Source organism: Xiphophorus maculatus, chromosome 20 (assembly GCF_002775205.1).
Source record: "Xiphophorus maculatus strain JP 163 A chromosome 20, X_maculatus-5.0-male, whole genome shotgun sequence".
In the NCBI taxonomy this organism is placed as follows: domain Eukaryota; kingdom Metazoa; phylum Chordata; class Actinopteri; order Cyprinodontiformes; family Poeciliidae; genus Xiphophorus; species Xiphophorus maculatus.
Genome location: NC_036462.1, coordinates 3,447,679 through 3,465,552, shown reverse-complemented (window position 1 = coordinate 3,465,552; position 17,874 = coordinate 3,447,679). Strand labels below are relative to the sequence as shown.

Sequence of the window (17,874 nt, the reverse complement as noted above, 5' to 3'; positions counted from 1 at the left end):
AGAAAAAAGAGACACAGGCCCAATTTCAAGGCGATGAATTACAAAGTAAAATTTCTTTTAAGTCATATTTTATGTGAAGCATTTTAATAACAATTGAAGGTAACATAGTTACCTGATTAAGCAGTAAAATGGCACTATGTGCCTGAAAACACATAATGCTGTCCCTATAAACTTCATTCTGGTCGCAGCAGAAACGCCCGTATATCCGATCATCATCATCAGCTGCTGCAGCTGCAGCGTGTGCAGAGGGAGTGGAGCAGCATAAACAGGATGCCGGCGTCTCTTTCCTCTTATCTGTGTCTCACATGTGTTGGTGAGGCTGTGAACGGGCCAGCTGATGCAGCATGTGTGAATACCGAGTCGGTGTGTGTGTGTGTGTGTGTGTCTGCGTCTTACTGACCAGGCAGATTTGTATATTTATATTTATGTTTGTCTGTTTTCAGTTACAGTGAGCGACACTTTTTTTATTAAACATTGTAAGCAGATTTAATGTTGAGATGAGAAACGTGTTTAAATCACAGAGGCGTTTTAAAGGAATTCAGTCGCAACACAATCGTCTCTTCCTGTGAAAACTGAAAGTTGTCATGAGTTGTAATAGAGAAATGGAATCAACTTTACTGGCCATGTTTGTTTATAAACCATGAATTTTATTTCACATTTTCACAGCATTCAGACACGAAAGGTGACCAACGGTACTTTATGGGTTACAAAACATGTTAATTACATTTATTGCATAAAATTATTCCTACATAATCAGATTTCAGTCCCTTTGGCAGATGCGTAACTATACAACGGTGTATCTTTGAAAAGCAGAAGTGGAGCCTCCAGCACAACAAACAAGGATCCAGTAAGTGGTTTCAGGATGGTAATTTAACAACAAAACACTTGTCTTTGCCAGCAGCCATTGTACAGTGCATACAGTGTTAAAATTAACTGACCAAACATGCTGGAGCTCAGCTTAGAAAATCCATGTGAACTCTGGTGCGCATTGAATGTATATGTGAACGACAAGTGGACCAGACATCGTTCCAAAAGGAAGAAGTGGACTACAGCGCAGGGCATTCTGGGTAAATACAACCAAAACAAACACATTAGGCTAATGCTAATTGGAGAAATCCTCCAATCACTAAAATTTAACACCACTCCATTTTTGTTTGCGTTTCATAAAGAAGGAAGTTGAGCTCAGTGTCTTCTTCAGAGGTTATCATGTATTCTCCTTCAGTAGTTCTTGGTGCAGCGCCCCCACAGGTGAGGAGGGGAACAGGTTTTTCAAAGGGTTTGGTTGGTTTGACTCAGTGCAGCTGAAAATTTGGTCTCCAATCCAACTGAGTCAACCGGACTATCGGGGTGAAGACATCCTGAATGAGGCTTCAGGCTGGCTTTAATTTAACTGCAAATTTCAGAGACTGAAAGTCTGGTTTTCTAAGAGCCAGAAGAGAGAAGCAGGCTGGATGTGGTGGCTTTTAACAACTCCACATATTTCTCTTCATTCTCATGGGCTGCTCATTTATTCAAAATGGCCGTGTGAACCACAAACACGACTGCAATTAAAATGGCCGTGTGAACAAACATTAAACTCCTTTGTTCTTAATCATTTTACTCAAACCTAACCCTAACCCCAATCAGGGTCTAAACATGTTTTAGGTTATTTCCAAACACACAGAGGTGGTGACCCTCCTTCCAGGGTGCAATATTTATTTGGAGAAATGAGTGGCCATCAATCAGATTACTGATGTATGAGGTCTGAGTCGGAGCCAAGTTCTGTAGTTTAAAGCCGAACATGATACTCACCAAGCGGAGGCAGGGGGGGAAAGGGAAGAAAGGAGTGGAGGAAGGGAAGAGTGGGAGACTTTTCTATAAAAAACCCTAAAAATGGGAGAGAAGTACTTAAAAAGCAACGAGAGAAAGAAAACAGTAATGTTTAAATATCAGAAAGAGAAAAAAGAAATGTAGCTGCATGAATAAACGACAAAGAGTTTGAAAAACATTAACTTACAGAGAATGTTAAAATAAAAAGAAATATAAAATATCTGGATGACGAAGTGAGAAGTGTCGGAAGGAGGAGGAAGAGGAGGAGAGAAACCCAGAAAAGGGAGTGGAGAGAAAATCTGAGGCAGAGCTGGAGGAATAAACGTTTCTCACACAACAAATGAGGAGGAGAAGAAGAAACAGAGTTTCCACATTGTTCTAAAACCCAGCTGAGCTTCTGCAAGACTGAGCGCTATCAGGACTGAACAGGCGGCTGCCAAACCCATCCACACACACACACACACACACACACACACACACGCACACACACACACACACACACACACACACAGAGGCAGAAAGCAGCGTCAGATATGACTCCATTCGGCCTGCTGGACCGGCGCTGACAGTTGGAAATAACTGGTTCTTCATCCTGTACGGTGAGTTTCCTTTGCTTTCAGCAGCTGTGACTCATTTTATTATTATATTACTGAAGTTTAATCTGTTTAATGCCTCAATTCAAAGTTATACTGAGTAAACAGATAGGTTAGCTTACAGCAGTCAGTATCCTACCTGCTACAGACTAACGATTGTTTTAATTATCGATTATTCTGACAATTAATTGGACAAAAAAAAAAGGAAAAAATTCACCACATTCTGCAAGATTTTTTATTTAACTCTTTTATATGATAGTAGGGTTAGTTGCAGTCTGAACTTAAGATGTCGGAAATGATTTCACTGGACTTATTTCTAGCAGTTCTTAAAGATAGGCAACAAGATTCTATGAAACAGTGTCATTGTTTTTAAATTGTTTTTATTGTTTTATACTTGTGCATATGCATTAATTGTTTTTATCTTGTAACCAGGTTGCTATGTATTGCAAATTTTTTTTGCCCAGGTCCCTCTTGAAAATGAGATCTAGATTTGAACAGAGTTTACCTGGTTAAATAAAGGAATATATATAAATATATAGTAGAAATATATTAAAAGGTGCAAATAAACAAATCTTTCAATTCCTTCTTGAAATAAGAAAGTAAATGTTTTTTGCTTTTACCTAAAATGGAATTAGGGCCAAGCTAAGAAACTGAAAATGAAAGAAAATTGTAGTATTATGAGAAATGATGCATGAGAAAGTCATAATATTATGACTTTAGAGAAAGAATCAGACTTTATTGACATCAAACAGAAACACATTTGTTTTTGTTGGCATCCAAAGAACAAAAAAAGACAAAACATTAGACGGCCTGAGGCTGAAGCCGTCTTGTAATATAATGACTTTATTCTTACAATTTAATTCTTTTAATTATAATTTTTAATTTTGTCTTATTTTGGCCCTAGCATAGTTACTGACCAACTCAACAATGGTGCTCTGAGAACGGTTATTTTTCAGCAGATGGTCTTTTTGAAGCCTGTTTACATCAATTAATAATCGATTATTAAATAAAGTATTTTTCTCAACACTGACTCTGAGGGACCGTGCAGCAGAGATGTTGGTCGTGGCTTCAGACTGACTGGATGTTGTAACTGTGATTTTCAGTTCATGTCATTTCTGTTGTAATCTTCTGATCCCGGTTCGTTTTCCTGGCCTGCTGCTGTTGTGCATTTATTTTCAGATATCAGGTTTCATTTCTGCAGAAAAGTCGCATCAAGAATTCACTTGAGTGGGAACTTTGGCTGAACTGGCGTTGTTTGGTGATTCAGTTTCACAGTAAATCTTCAGCTACTCAGAAGAGATAACTTTTAAACCTTGTCACATTTATCAAACACTAAATGCTTTCGAGGAAGATTTAGGGTGAAAGTCATTCAGCCAGTTTGCTTTTCAGAAAACCTCAACTGAATTTCAATGGTTTCATATTCATGTTGTTATGTAATGTGTTATTTGTTCTCCAAATAACACACCGTGTCTGACTTTTCTTTTGTCCTGCTGTTTCTCAGGATGTTTTCCTGATAGGCCAGTAGACTTTTGTTACATGTTCTGCTGCTGCTCTCTGTCTTACTGTCAAAGGAACCTGTTCCCCTCCTTGCCTGTGGGGGCGCTGCACCAAGAACTACAAAAGGAAACAAAACAAAAACCTCTGAAGACACTGAACACAACTTCTTTCTTTACAAAATGTAAACAAAAATGGAGCATCAGATTTTAGTGGCTGTAGGATTTCTCTTATGTCTTTATAGAAAGACCACAAGATGTTTCTCCCATTAGCGCTAGGCTAACATGTTTGTCTTTGCTGTATTTTCCCAGAATTTTGTGAAAAAGGAAGTTACGCTGAGTTTCTTCTTCAGAGGTTTTTGTGTGGTTTCCTTTAATGTTTCTTGGTGCAGCGCCCCCACAGGCCAGGAGGTCTGAGGTTTGGTTGGTTTAACAGTGCAGCGTGAAAGAGAGAATCTGCTGCTGGTAGCAAATGTTACAACTTTGGTCTCCAATTGAACCGAGTTTACCAGACGATCAGCTGTGAATGCACTTTAAGTTTTGTAAATTGCAGAAGCAAATCTTTAAGTTAAACTCATGTTCCATGTTTCCTCCCGTCTTCAAGTCAGAAGTTTTCTCTCTCAGAACCAGAGCAACTCTTTCTCATGAACCCATCAGTGAGGGCAACTCAAACTGACCGGCTGCCAGAAAAAACATCAACGCAACAAACCGGGTCAGAATCAGCGCCCGGTTTATTTATTCCTCTTGTCCTCAGTTATTTATTCCTCTTGTCCTCCGTTATTTATTCCTCTTGTCCTCCGTTATTTATTCCTCTTGTCCTCCGTTATTTATTCCTCTTGTCCTCAGTTATTTATTCCTCTTGTCCTCCGTTATTTATTCCTCTTGTCCTCAGTTATTTATTCCTCTTGTCCTCAGTTATTTATTCCTCTTGTCCTCCGTTATTTATTCCTCTTGTCCTCAGTTATTTATTCCTCTTGTCCTCAGTTATTTATTCCTCTTGTCCTCAGTTATTTATTCCTCTTGTCCTCCGTTATTTATTCCTCTTGTCCTCCGTTATTTATTCCTCTTGTCCTCAGTTATTTATTCCTCTTGTCCTCCGTTATTTATTCCTCTTGTCCTCAGTTATTTATTCCTCTTGTCCTCAGTTATTTATTCCTCTTGTCCTCCGTTATTTATTCCTCTTGTCCTCCGTTATTTATTCCTCTTGTCCTCAGTTATTTATTCCTCTTGTCCTCAGTTATTTATTCCTCTTGTCCTCCGTTATTTATTCCTCTTGTCCTCCGTTATTTATTCCTCTTGTCCTCCGTTATTTATTCCTCTTGTCCTCAGTTATTTATTCCTCTTGTCCTCCGTTATTTATTCCTCTTGTCCTCCGTTATTTATTCCTGCAGTTAGAGGTGAAGGATCTTTATTAGGAGGTTTTTAGCGGCTGGCTGCCATTTTGCTCTAGTGAAGCGAGCCGATCTTCAGGGCTCTTGTCCTGCTTTTATTGCCCCTCTGACTCGTGTTGATTGTTTGTGGACGCATCATTTAATGAAGTGTGTAATTGATGCTAAAAAGAAAGGAATGGCAGAAAGAGACGGAAATGTTCAGCTTTCTTATCCTGTATTGTCCAGATTTGATGAAAAATGAGTTTTAGTCTCGTCTTAATGCAGTGTTCTGGTTTTTATAATCAATCAATCTGAACAACAAACTGACTCAGTTTTCAATCAAATTTTCAATTCAATTCCGTTTATTTATAAAAAGTGCCAGTTCACAAGTGTTGTCTCAAGTAACAAAAGTGATTTATTTTACTTATTAGTTTGTGTATTTTATTTCCAATGTAAAATGAACAATTCAAATGTTGATATAAACAAGAGTTTTAAGGAGTAAAAATCTTCTATAACCTTTTTATTTTTTATCAAAAAGGACATAAATTACAGGATTATTTTAGTTTAGTAATCAATTATTCTATCAATTGATTGATTAACCAGATTAAAAATGGGCACGTTCTACATATTTTTCAATTTAAAAAATGAAAATAAACAATTCAATTCCTTTTTAAAATAAGAAAATAAACGTTTTACAGCCAAAAATGCAATAATATAGCACTAAACTTTATCACAAGAGGAATTTCGGGTCAACATATTTACAGACAAAAATATTTTTATCTTAAATGCAAAACTTGTTATATATATTTTTTTAGTCTTTATAACCCAGTTAACGATTAAATGATTATTAAATTAGTTGACGATTATTTCATGGTTAATAATTGATTAATAATGATCAGTCCGACTAATCGTTTCAACTTTACTGTGATTAAGGTGTCTCTTTGATTTTCATCAGAACCGTTGGAGCGTTTTGGATCAGCTGAAGGATTTAGCAGCATTGTGTTGACTTCCTGTCACTAAACTCCTACTGTAAAAATCTCTGTTTCATTTTCTCAGTTCTTTACAGGCTGAAGTGGGAGGGAGAGATTTTTTTCTATGGTCGACTTTCCTCTCCACTCCCTTCATCTCAACTGGTCTGTAAACTGGTTTTGGTCAGGCGTGCCAATCATAAAACCACATGTTCAGTGTGTATGGGGTTAGACTTTCCCTTCAGGATAATTTACATTTTATATAAGCAGTCAGGGAAACTCTGTCAGATTGACTGGGTCATGTTTTATACGGTGCGGTTCTGAACTCTCTGACACCGTCTGGACGTCCTCGGAGGGGGTCCTGTCAGCTCTGCTGCACTGACTAATAAAACAAGAATGTTGTAAAAATTCCTGGGAATTAAACCCCCAGTTCAAGGTAAATAGACTAATGCACCATTATTATTATTAATAGTTGAGAAAAAGGTTTTCACACAGACTTCTGTTGTTGATCTCTGTCAGTTTTACGTAATTGTTTGGACTTTTTCTATTCTGCTGAAGCCCATTAGCCTGATGTCATAATCAGAACCAGTCTTATAAATTTTACATTATTTTATTCAGTATTTGGACTCTCGCTTTTGCCTTCGGCTCCTCCTTGGAACTGGTTCAGACTCAATCCACTGTGTAGAAAGTCGGCCATTTTGTTGTGTCATACACAGGTTTTAATTTTACATCCACAACATGGTGTCACTCTTCCCACAAAAAGCTAGCTGTGTTAACCACCAGGGACTACTCATAAACATTAGCTCTGCTAACGCTAACTGGCTACATCAACCTAATATTTAGCAGAAGCTAATGCTAACACGCTAACTTCAACTATGTTGATACCCCACATCACCTGCTGCACCACATCACAGGTGCAGAATGTGAGGAGAGGAAATGGAGCTGCTGCCTAAACAGATTTCAAAATAAAAGCATGAATATAAAGGTAGAACTACTTGAAGAATTCATAACAATTGATAACCAAAACTTTAACAGAAATGTAAAACTTTATTCAAGTGAAATCTTACAAAACAGCCGAGTAAATTTGCACTTTAGAATTTAATTTAGCAGACGCTAACTGCGCTACATGCATTCAAAGTTAGCAAAAGTGCTAAGCAAAAAAATTAGCTGATTATTAGTATTGGCGAATTAGCGCTGTAGAGTGAAGTGAGAGATGAATAGACAGATAAATATCAAGACTGCCATATTGAGGCTCCAGTCTGTTCAGGTGAAGGAAAATCAGAAGTTTTTGTTCAACGGTCCAACGGGTCACCAGCCAAGTAAACATGTTTTATTTCTTTTAAAAATATAGAGCTAATTTAGAGTGACTCAACTAAAGTTTGCCTCAAATTAGTTTTTCTTCTGTTGTTTTAGACCCTTTCGTTGACATAATGCATAAGTTAAAGAAATTGTTTATCAATACATGTGGAGTCTTACAGCATCTCAAGTCCAAATAGTCCAAAAAAGGTATTTTTTTAGTAGCTCTGATTTTAGGCATTTTAGTCAACAGAAAATCTGGCATCCAGCTGACATTTGAACAATTATAGATAAACAACTGAACAAGGCGCACGTTGTACTTCACATTAAAATCCCAGGGGAGAAAAGTGGTCAAAAATGAGTGAAAACGGAGCTCAGTGTTCACTTACTGAAGATCAACTTTTAGGGCCAGAAAAGACAGAAACCTGTGATTTCCTTGTTATTTTTATAAGGCTCAACAGGCAGGTCTAAACAGGACATGTAGCAATTATAATAGGAACTCTATTTTGAAAGATAATAAATGATTAATACTGAAGTAAAATTTTCTGAAAAGGTTTTTTAAAGTGTTGCTTTAAGGATTTTGTGCAATTATTCAACCAAGTTATTGCAACTTGTAAAAACATTTGGTACATTTTTCCCATTAGTGTATTTGATTGTTGTATTGCTAAATTGTTCATATTAAAAATGCAAAACAGAAAATTATATATTTTTTATAAACAAATGACCAGAAAATTTGTTTTTTGGAAATTACCCTAGTGAAGTTATAAATTTACTAGGGTTATAAGGATTTAAAGCAGTGGTCCCCAAACTACGGCCCGCGGGCCAGATGCGGCCCGCCTCCACATTTGGTCCGGCCCCCTGAACAATACCAGAGTATTTTCATATATGTGCATTTTTATTTGATAAGTTGGACTTTTGCAATAAAATAAATGTTCCTTAGTAATGAACTTTATTTATTATTAACTACTAGTTAGTAACTATTTTATACATGCATATAATTGACCCTAACCCTTTTTTTTATGTGGGGAACCCAGTGTTATTTGGTTATTATTTATTTCATAAATAGTGTTATTTCCTGACTTTTGTTCTCTGAAGAATCCAGAAAAGGTTATTTGATTGTGCTTTCTGAAAAACAATACATTTTTATGTTTAGCACTCTTACAATCGTCACACTTTTTCTGTTACAAACTGACCCCGGCCCCCCATCAGAGAAGGGACAAGTTATGTGGCCCTCACAGGAGAAAGTTTGGGGACGCCTGATTTAAAGGGAAGCGTTGTACAAAATTGACACTTCACTGGACCATTACCTAGCAACGCCAGCCCCTCACCTAGCAACGCCAGCCCCTCACCTAGCAACGCCAGCGGGACTCCGCTACATTTGGTCAGTCAGTTCTACTGCTATAAAATGGCTGCTTCATTTCTTTGACGTTACCTTAAATTTTAATCAGTGATCTCAGATTAACTGGCATCAAGAAGAGACTAACTCAGGTGATTAATTATTATTATTTTTTGATAGAAGTTATTCTTCGCTAAGAAAGAAAACCTGTCCAGCAACACGGCTAAACGTGGTGAAATGTTTTATTTCTCTGGCTCGACTCCGGACTGCAAACTTGATTTAGGAGAGAATTTCCATTTCACCCTCGGGTGAAGATTCAGGCACACAGGCCTTTCATTGGCTTTATTAAGTCAGTCATGTGAAATGGAAAATGAACATTTTACAAATGGTGACTTAAAAACAAAATAAGAACAGGTTGCACAAACCTGAACTGCTAAAACATGTGTGTAACTTTTGAAAAGGTTTCAAACATGAGGCTCCTTTTTTCCTCACAGGGCTTCCAGGAAAATCCCAGGACAAAAAAATGTTAAAAAGCCAAAACCTTTGAATAAATCTATTAAAATCTATTTAATTTCCCTTTGGGGTCCATCAAGTATTTCTGAATTGAACTGAATTGAATCTAACAGTGCAGATCCCCTTTAGCAGAATGATTTATTTGAGGTTCTCCAACAATCCCAGAGGTTTCTTGGTTTGTTCACCTGGAACAATGCAAAACCAAGTTGTGCTGACAAAACATGTTTCAGTTGTTTTCTATTTGTCCTGTCATGAACTTTAACAATTATACACACACCAAGACTTGTACATTTTAAAAGGGACCTATTATGCAAAATTCACATTTTGCACATGTTTGTACTTCTTTTGGGTCTCCACTGTTTCTAAAAACAGACAAAGTGTTTGGTGGTTGAGGGGCTGAACGTTACTAAATGAGAAAAAGATTACTGGCTCGACAGCGCCACCTTGTTAGCACCTAGCATACATCATCTAGCCAGGATGTGAGGATCTAGTCCTTTCTTCTCCGTTTTTATGGCAGCAACGTTTAGATGAGCATTACTGCCATCTACTGGAATGGAGTGTGGATCGGGATGCTAAATATATTAGATTTTAAAAATAAATCATAATAAAACAAAATAAAAAACTATATTCTGTCTATTAATTTTGTTTTCTTTATATCTGAAATAATGTTTGTTGTTACAACTAATGGTGGATCTGTTTGAATATTTTCAGCTGGTATTGTCTGTGAAGTCCTTTTTATTTTTCTTTGTTCATTCTTGCATCACATTTGGACTCTGTGAGACACAAAGCTGCCTCCTATCATCTGCACAGATTATTATCCAAACTGCAGAGTTAAAGGAAGTTGAATGGACTTTAGGTCCGGATATGAATTAGGGAATTCCCAAATTCCTGACATCTTTACATAATCACACCCACCTGCACTGCTTGGGTTTGGAGTAACAGCTGTAATTCCTGTTGAATCTGTGCAGCTGAAGCAGAGTTTTATTCCAGATCCATGTGTGATTTTTCCAGCTGCCGCAATAAGCTTCAAAGAAGTAACTTAAAGTTTTGTGAACCATTAGTTTCCATGATCCTGCAGCGTCTGCCAATCGCCATCAAAGTCTCATTTTAAAAATAAGTCCCACAACAGTAATCTAGTTTATTTATATTTTATTATTTAAGCTTAAAACTGTTCTGATTTATAGTGATGTTAGAAAGTGCTGATCTGCTGTTTTATATGCAACAATACAAACTTTGGTTCTTGGACAAAAACTCCTGTTTATAGAGCCTGATGTTAGATTTAGGGGAGGAATGAATCTTTGTTCAAGTTTATTTATGCTTTGGATTTTTAAAAAGGTCCAAAAGAAAGAATATTAAAACAAGACTGAATATAAACACAAGGACTCGATTGTTTAAGATGAATCCAATAAATACGTCTTAGTTCAGTAACATATGCAGCTGTGCTCAGCAGAATGCAGATTATACACAAAAGTTTATGCAAACATGACAATGGCAGGCAGCTGAAATGGTTTGAGTAAATGACAGGTATGATCTGGAACAGGTGAGCAGCCAGGTACCAATCAGCTGACTGAAAACATATTCAATCACCTGTTTTCTATTTACTTAGAACAGTTTTCTGCTCTAAATCACATTTCAACAAGTGGCAAAATATCAATTTCCAGCTGGTGCCTCTCCCATACAGCCTGTCATGAACAACATGTATGTCAAAGTAAGTGAAGGTTTTTATTTAGGTTCGGAAGCCCCATCAGGTCTTCCCATGAAATGCTGATATATCAGTTTTCCACTGGAACAAACATTACAAATGAGTTCAGGTATATTCCAACAACCCTCCAGTGTTGTGTAAAACATTTTCTGCAACCATCATTTCTTCCAAGTGCTGTTAAATCCTAAAGTGTATTAAATCAAGTAATCCAACTTCAGAGAGTAATTTATGCAGCCAGTGTCTCAGGAGAAGTTTCAGGGTTTTTAAAAGAACGTTACAATGAGCTACTTTGTGGTTAACTTGCAGAAATAAACAGCAAACCTTGCAGCCTCCAGCTATTAGCTTAGCTTGTTGATCTATTTTGAACAGTATGCTAGGTATGCTAAGAGGTTAGTTTGTGAACTTCCAGAAAACACGGGAGAAATGTTTACATCATCTCTTAGTTTAGCATGCTAATTAGCACTACATGCTAACCCAAATCTAATTTGAGCTCAAGAAAATTTTATGTTACAGTAACTGAACTGAGTTTTATAATCGTCTTGTGTGATTTGCTTTCACAAAGAACAGTAACAGTTCCCACATTTACTGCTAATGGGTTAGCATGTTAGATTTGTGCTAACAGGCTAATTAGCTCTAAATGCTAATTACTCTGCAGGTTTGTATCATTTATGCTGATATGTAACAGTGTTGGGCTAAAGGCTACTTGAAGTTACTCCCTTTGAGAACCTGGTTTTATCGCAAATTTATTTATAAAGATTTAACTGTGACAAAATATTACAAATCTGACAAAATATCATCAAAAAATGAGCGGTAGGAGACGATAGGAGGCCTGTTCATCTCCAAACACTGAAACAGTTCACATATGTAACCTGCTTTTTGTGGTTTATTTCCATTTGTATTGTATTTTGTGTGTTCAGCATGTTTTGGGAACAGGTTAACTGTTGCTGACAGAGAGGTTAATGAAGAGGGGGTAGCGGTACCGCAGAGAGCTGGTGTGATTACAAACCCAGAGCTCCTCTCCTCTTCCTCTGCAGTCCTCATCCTGCTCCTCACTTCCAAAAGGCAAATAAATCTTCATCAGCTGTCAGCTATTCCTGTACAGAAAGGGGCAGAGGAAGAACAGATGCTTTACTTTTTCTTGAGTAGAAAATAATCTGGGATTTAGATTTGGAGGTTATGAATGTTTACAGGGCCGGTCCAAACCTTTTTGGGGCCCTGAACAGATTTTCATTTGGGGCCCCCAAAACCAACATTTCAACACTAGATGCTTTATCATTCCTAATATACTTTGTATACGTACCATACATATTATCATTAGCATCACTTGTAATCCTGCTAGCGTTGGCTATTGATTTTAATCTTACAGGAGTAACAGATGCTAAAAACGGAGATTTTGAGATGCAGAGTGGTATTGATGTGTGCCATATTATCTTATTTACTTGAAAGCTGATAAACACTACGTTTACAGTAAACAAGTTAAGTTTGATATATCTAAAAACAATCTGGAACATTTTACATGTCTAATAGTGTGTAGTTTGTATTAGTCAATGTTTTTAAATTTATTACAATCACATTTTTTATTTATTTATTTTTATTTTTTAGAAAGATTGCAGCCAACATCAACTTACAATCTCAGCAGCATTTTAGTCAGAAATATCAAACTTCTTCAAGTCAAATTAGTTTGCCTGACTATTTTATTTTTATTTTTTGGTGAAAAACATTTGTAATCAATATTTTAGTCTGGAAGATCTGACAGTTTTGACCCTTCATATGGTTCTCTGAAACATTTTCTCAGACTCTCCAATGACAAAAAATCTTATGTGCAATATATAATGTGTATTTATATATACAGGAAAAACTTTGGTAGTCATGTAATCTCAGTGAAATCTCTAGACAAACACAACTAAATTCCATTTGCACCAAAAATATGCAAGAAAAAAGTGAAAGCTTTTGGAAATGTAATAGTGTAATTTCTTGATTTATTTTTTGCAGATTTAGAGGATGAAGTGACACCAAAGTGACTCTCTGAGGCCTGGCATCATTACAAACGGAGCAGAAAAACCAGGTAACATTGACAATTGAAAACGTTTTGACTGAAATCGGACCAAACTGTGGAAATGAACAGCTTTACGTTCGCAGCTCTGAGCATCTGATAAACACAAACAGTCTGGTCTTAATCCACAACTGGATTCCAAAGCTTTCAACATTTTTCAGATTTTTTTCTTGTATTTTTATTGATAAACACAATCAGACGAGGATTATCCCCATCGACTTTCATACAGATGTCGCTGTGGCGCGTTGGCATGTTCATCTTCAGAGGACAGAGATGGATGTTGCTGGAAAGTTGTTTGGATTTGTGTTGGAGAGGAAAAAAGAACAAAAGGAGTTAATTTGGTCCGATCTCAGATGTTTGGATGTTCAGAGATGGATTCTGCAGGAGAAAAATTCATGTAAATAAATTAAGAGAGATTTAGTTGTTTAATCTGTAGACTGACTTGGTCTGAAAACACAAGATCAGGTTGTTGCCTCACACACAATGTACGGTAAAACATCCTGAGAAGATGGAAAAAGACAATAACAGAAGAAAAATTCTGACATCAATTTACAACACCAGCAACAAGGGAAAACGCCTGAAAAATAAAATAAAATAAAAAAAAGATATATATATAGTATTGGTTAATGTAGAGGTATGAAAACCTTTGATCCAAAGGACATGAGGGCCAAAAATCATTTTTTCTGTTTTAAACAAATAAAATAATCATATTTCTTGTTGGGAATTCATGTTTTGTTTTACAAAACATAAAAAGAGTTTTGCAGAAACCAAAATGAGAAATTTTATTTTTCAGGTATAAGAAAAGAAGCAAATTTAGTCATTTATGTTTAATAAATAATTTAAAAGCTGATTAAAAAACAGTAACTGGGTATATGTGGAGCTGCAAGACGATGAAAAAATTCTGGATGTTTACAGACGAACAATTTGTGTTGACAATATTTTCTACTGCAAGATGTTTTATGTGAGAATTTTGCTCCAAAGAATATAAATCTTTTTAATAAATTAAAAATAAAATGCAGATATAAAATGTAAAAAATTAACTGACAAAGTCCACACCAAACATTTTGTATGTAACCAGCTGACTGACCGCTGAAGACTTTTTGTAAACCTGGTTAAACGCTGATCAAGACTCAGCCAAAGCTGCCGTCTCTCTTTGAGTTTTGAGTTTTCAACCACACAACTTCTGTAAATAAATAAAACTAAAAACTAAAATAAAGCTAAAAATTAACAGAAAACCATGAAAATTCAGTCAAATTAAAGCTTACAGTACGAAGCGCGGCCTGCTGAATGCGCTCTTGGATGAATCGTGTGAGTAGCCATCTACAACAACATACTTCTTCACCCCAGAGACCATGAGTCATCTGTGACCTTTGACCTCCTCTAATATGAGCCAGCAAATCATGTTTCATTGGGCCCTGAGCTGGAGGTGAAGAGTGTCTGAGATGATTTAAAAGCAGAGATTCAGATTTAATTAATACAAGTTTCATTGGATTTAGATGAGGGGTCCTTCTCACAGACGGGCTGCCCCTAGCTGAGCCTGCTGAAAAATCTTTGTGGACAAATTGATGGCTACTTTTAGGATGTTTGGTTTGTGTTGCAGAGATTTAGACCAAATAAATAAATGTAAATAAAGTGTAATAGTGCTTCTATTGCCACAGAAATGCAGAATAATTATGATTTTGGCGCTAAAACTGGATCTGAGCCTCTGAACCTGGGAAACCAGCAACCAGCTGATGATCTGGATTAAAAAGACTCCAGAGCCACTATTGATGAAATCAGTCTTCTGATTTTAAAATAAAGGTTTTCAAAATAAAAGTTTAGTTTTTGTTTTAAAATTCAATTAGGGAAATAACAATTTCAAGAATAAAAAACCCAACCTTTTTATTCTATGTATTTTTATTTCTATTCTTTTAAGGAAAGATATTAATAATATTTGGTTATAATATTTGGGACTTAATGGTGGAACCCCAAATCATGGATTCAAGTCTTATGTTTTCATTTAGCATGTTAGCACATTAGCATGTTTGTCTGTGAACAAACTCTTCTTCTTTGGTAACTTCTGTAGTTTCTGGTGTTGCTACATCCGGGTGTCAGTGGATCCTTGAAAAGTTTGTGTATCTAAACTAAAACCTTAAAATGTCTTAAATGCATTTTAAAAAGTAAGTTAGTCTTTAATATGTTAAAGACCAACTTTAACATATGAAACTTGCTAACTGGTCTTGGCAAGACTGATGTAATATATTCTATATATTTTTGTTTATTTACTCAGACATCTTCCATGTTCTGTGACTCGAGTCAGTTGAGGCTACCGCTAAGTAGCTGCTAACTTTTTTTTTTCTTTTGCAAATGTATTACCAGTTGGCTGAATGAAGTTTTTACATTTCTTTGGATATACCGGTTTTACATTAAATTCATAATTGTCTTGAAAAGGTTTTAAATGGTCTTAATTCAGACTTTTTAAGGTCTTAAATTGGTGAAACCTTTGCAGAAACTCTTTCTGAATTTTTATTTTGGATTTAGGTAGGTTAAAGCTTGAATTTTCTTTTTCTTTTATTCAGGTTTTAAAAACCGAGGGGGGGGGGACACGGTGCTTTGTGCGATTTTGTTTTGAAACTGAATAATCAAAGAACAAAATACATGGATTTTCTTGCAACATTTTGAAAAATGTTTGGGAAACATAACTTGCTATTTATCTTTCTGCTTCAAGGACTCAGTAAATATTTGTGTTCAATCATTATAAATGACTTGGAAAGGTTTTTTTCCTCTGTTTTTTGGACAAATGATGATGAGAAAATAGTTTGAAGTCGATAAAAGGGACTTTATAGGAGATCAGACTAATTAGAGGAGACTGAAAGAAATGCTAATGCGTCTGAAGCCACAACTAAACGGCCCCCCAGGCTGCAGACGGAGGAGGGAGAACGCCAGAGAAACCCAATTCCCTCCATTTTAGTGGTTTTAGTGTCTGGAGCCGCTGGCCTGCAGCAGAGCCTCACAAGGAACGCACACATCGCTGGCGAACACACACAGCCCTGACCTTTGACCTCCACACCATGCAGGACCCTGTAAATCACTAAAAGGTCAAAGCTAATTTTTTTCCACACAAACCCCCCAGTTTGCTTCCAGGCAACCCCCCCCTGCAACACTTTTCATCACCTGAGGAATGTTAATGTCTCATTTCACTTTTTGCATCCGTGCAAATTGGCAAAATTCTTAAATCACAAAACTATTTCCAGTTTTTGTGATCCCTGAAATGCACGTTATTAATTAATGAGTTAATTTAAAGTTGATCTTATCGGCATTATCTTAAAAACCTTTTTCTCTTATATCATAAGGGCTGAATTTTTCATAATGTGCATGATTTTAAAACGCACATTATCTTTTAAAATCTGTGGGCCTGCTGTGGTGGCGTGGTGGTTAGCGCGACCCACGTTTGGAGGCCTTGAGTCCTCGACGCGGGTTCGATTCCCGGACCCAGCGATATTTCCTTCCCCCTTTCCGGTCAGCCTACTTTCATATAAGAGACACCAGAGCCCACAAAAAAAAATTTAAATTGTCAGCTGTGTTAAATGGTGGCTGAATAAACAGAAAATGTTGTGGTTTTGTCACATTATTAAATATTTATAAAACAGGAATCTATGACAGGTCATTGTAGAGAGAAGAAAAGAAGATTTCTGTTCAGAAATCTTGAGTTTTCTAAATATGTCATAATCCACCATGACCAGAGATTTAACTGCCAGTGATGCGGACTGCAGCCTTTATTGCCTCTTCATATTTCATCTGTGATGAAACTTTCAGGTCAGTTTACACTTTAACTTGTTAGTCGTGCTTTTTATTCAGCTTCTTCTTGTGGTTTTGGCTCTGGAAGGAATGTTAAAACTTTGCGATAACCTGAGAAATCAGCCGCCGTGCTACCTGGTGCTACATTTCTGGTTTAGACGTTTAGATCTGCGCCGTGACTGAGCGCCGACAAGATGGAGGCAAAATGAGCCGAGTGTTTATTTTTCACAACAGAACCGCATAAAGTGAATCTTACGTCCCAAACCGACCTTTGTTTGGACCGTTTCTATTTACCACCGTTCAGCTACGGCCGCCATCTTTGATGCTGTACCAATCAGCGGTTCCGTTTAAGTTTGATCAGTGGCGCCCTCTGCTGGATGGCGGCCAAACTACAGCACTAAAAGATCTAAACGGCCTTGAACTAATTTTAATCTGATAAACCATTAATAGACAATTATAAAACAATTAATTTGTGCATTTCAAATAAAATAAACTTTGACTCAACAAATGACCATTAGTGAAAACTCAGTAATGGTGATCGGAGCATCTGAACAAACACAAGCATGCTTTTAGATAAGATAAGATTTATTTGTCATTGTCATCAACAGATTACAACGAGATTGAGATTTAAACTTTTCTGTTTAATTAGAAGAATTGACATTTTATAATTATAATTCATGCATTTTTGTAAATACATCTCTGATCCATTCTCTCCATAGATCCAAAACTCATATTTTATGGCCACAGAATCTCCAGTTTATGTATCAGATCCTTGTATTGCTGCCATTCTGGGGCATCTGCTGCATACTTTTTGTTTCTGCTGTGTTTTCCTTTTAATCCTCTGCAGAGCCATGATTTCGTGCAAACACTTGACGTCTCTGTCACTTTATTTCAGTGAAACATCTTCAGCTGTGTCTGCTGAGGTTCGGTCGGCATGTTAAACGCTTTGTTTTTGCCGCATTAA

At 36.6% G+C, this 17,874-nt stretch overlaps 1 protein-coding gene across 2 annotated transcripts in view; it reads left to right on the top strand.

Moving 5' to 3' along the window:
- The first annotated feature begins 2,116 nt into the window (after positions 1-2,116).
- Positions 2,117-17,874, top strand: part of ripor3 (RIPOR family member 3) — a 36,597-nt gene continuing 20,839 nt past the window's right edge. The window contains exons 1-2 of one of the 2 annotated variants that reach the window (XM_023325716.1): positions 2,117-2,408; positions 13,073-13,145. The gene's annotated coding sequence lies outside the window, so the exon portion shown is untranslated. Of the gene's footprint in view, positions 2,409-11,062; positions 11,087-13,072; positions 13,146-17,874 lie in introns of those variants that run through there. The other variant, XM_023325717.1, reaches the window with a different exon arrangement.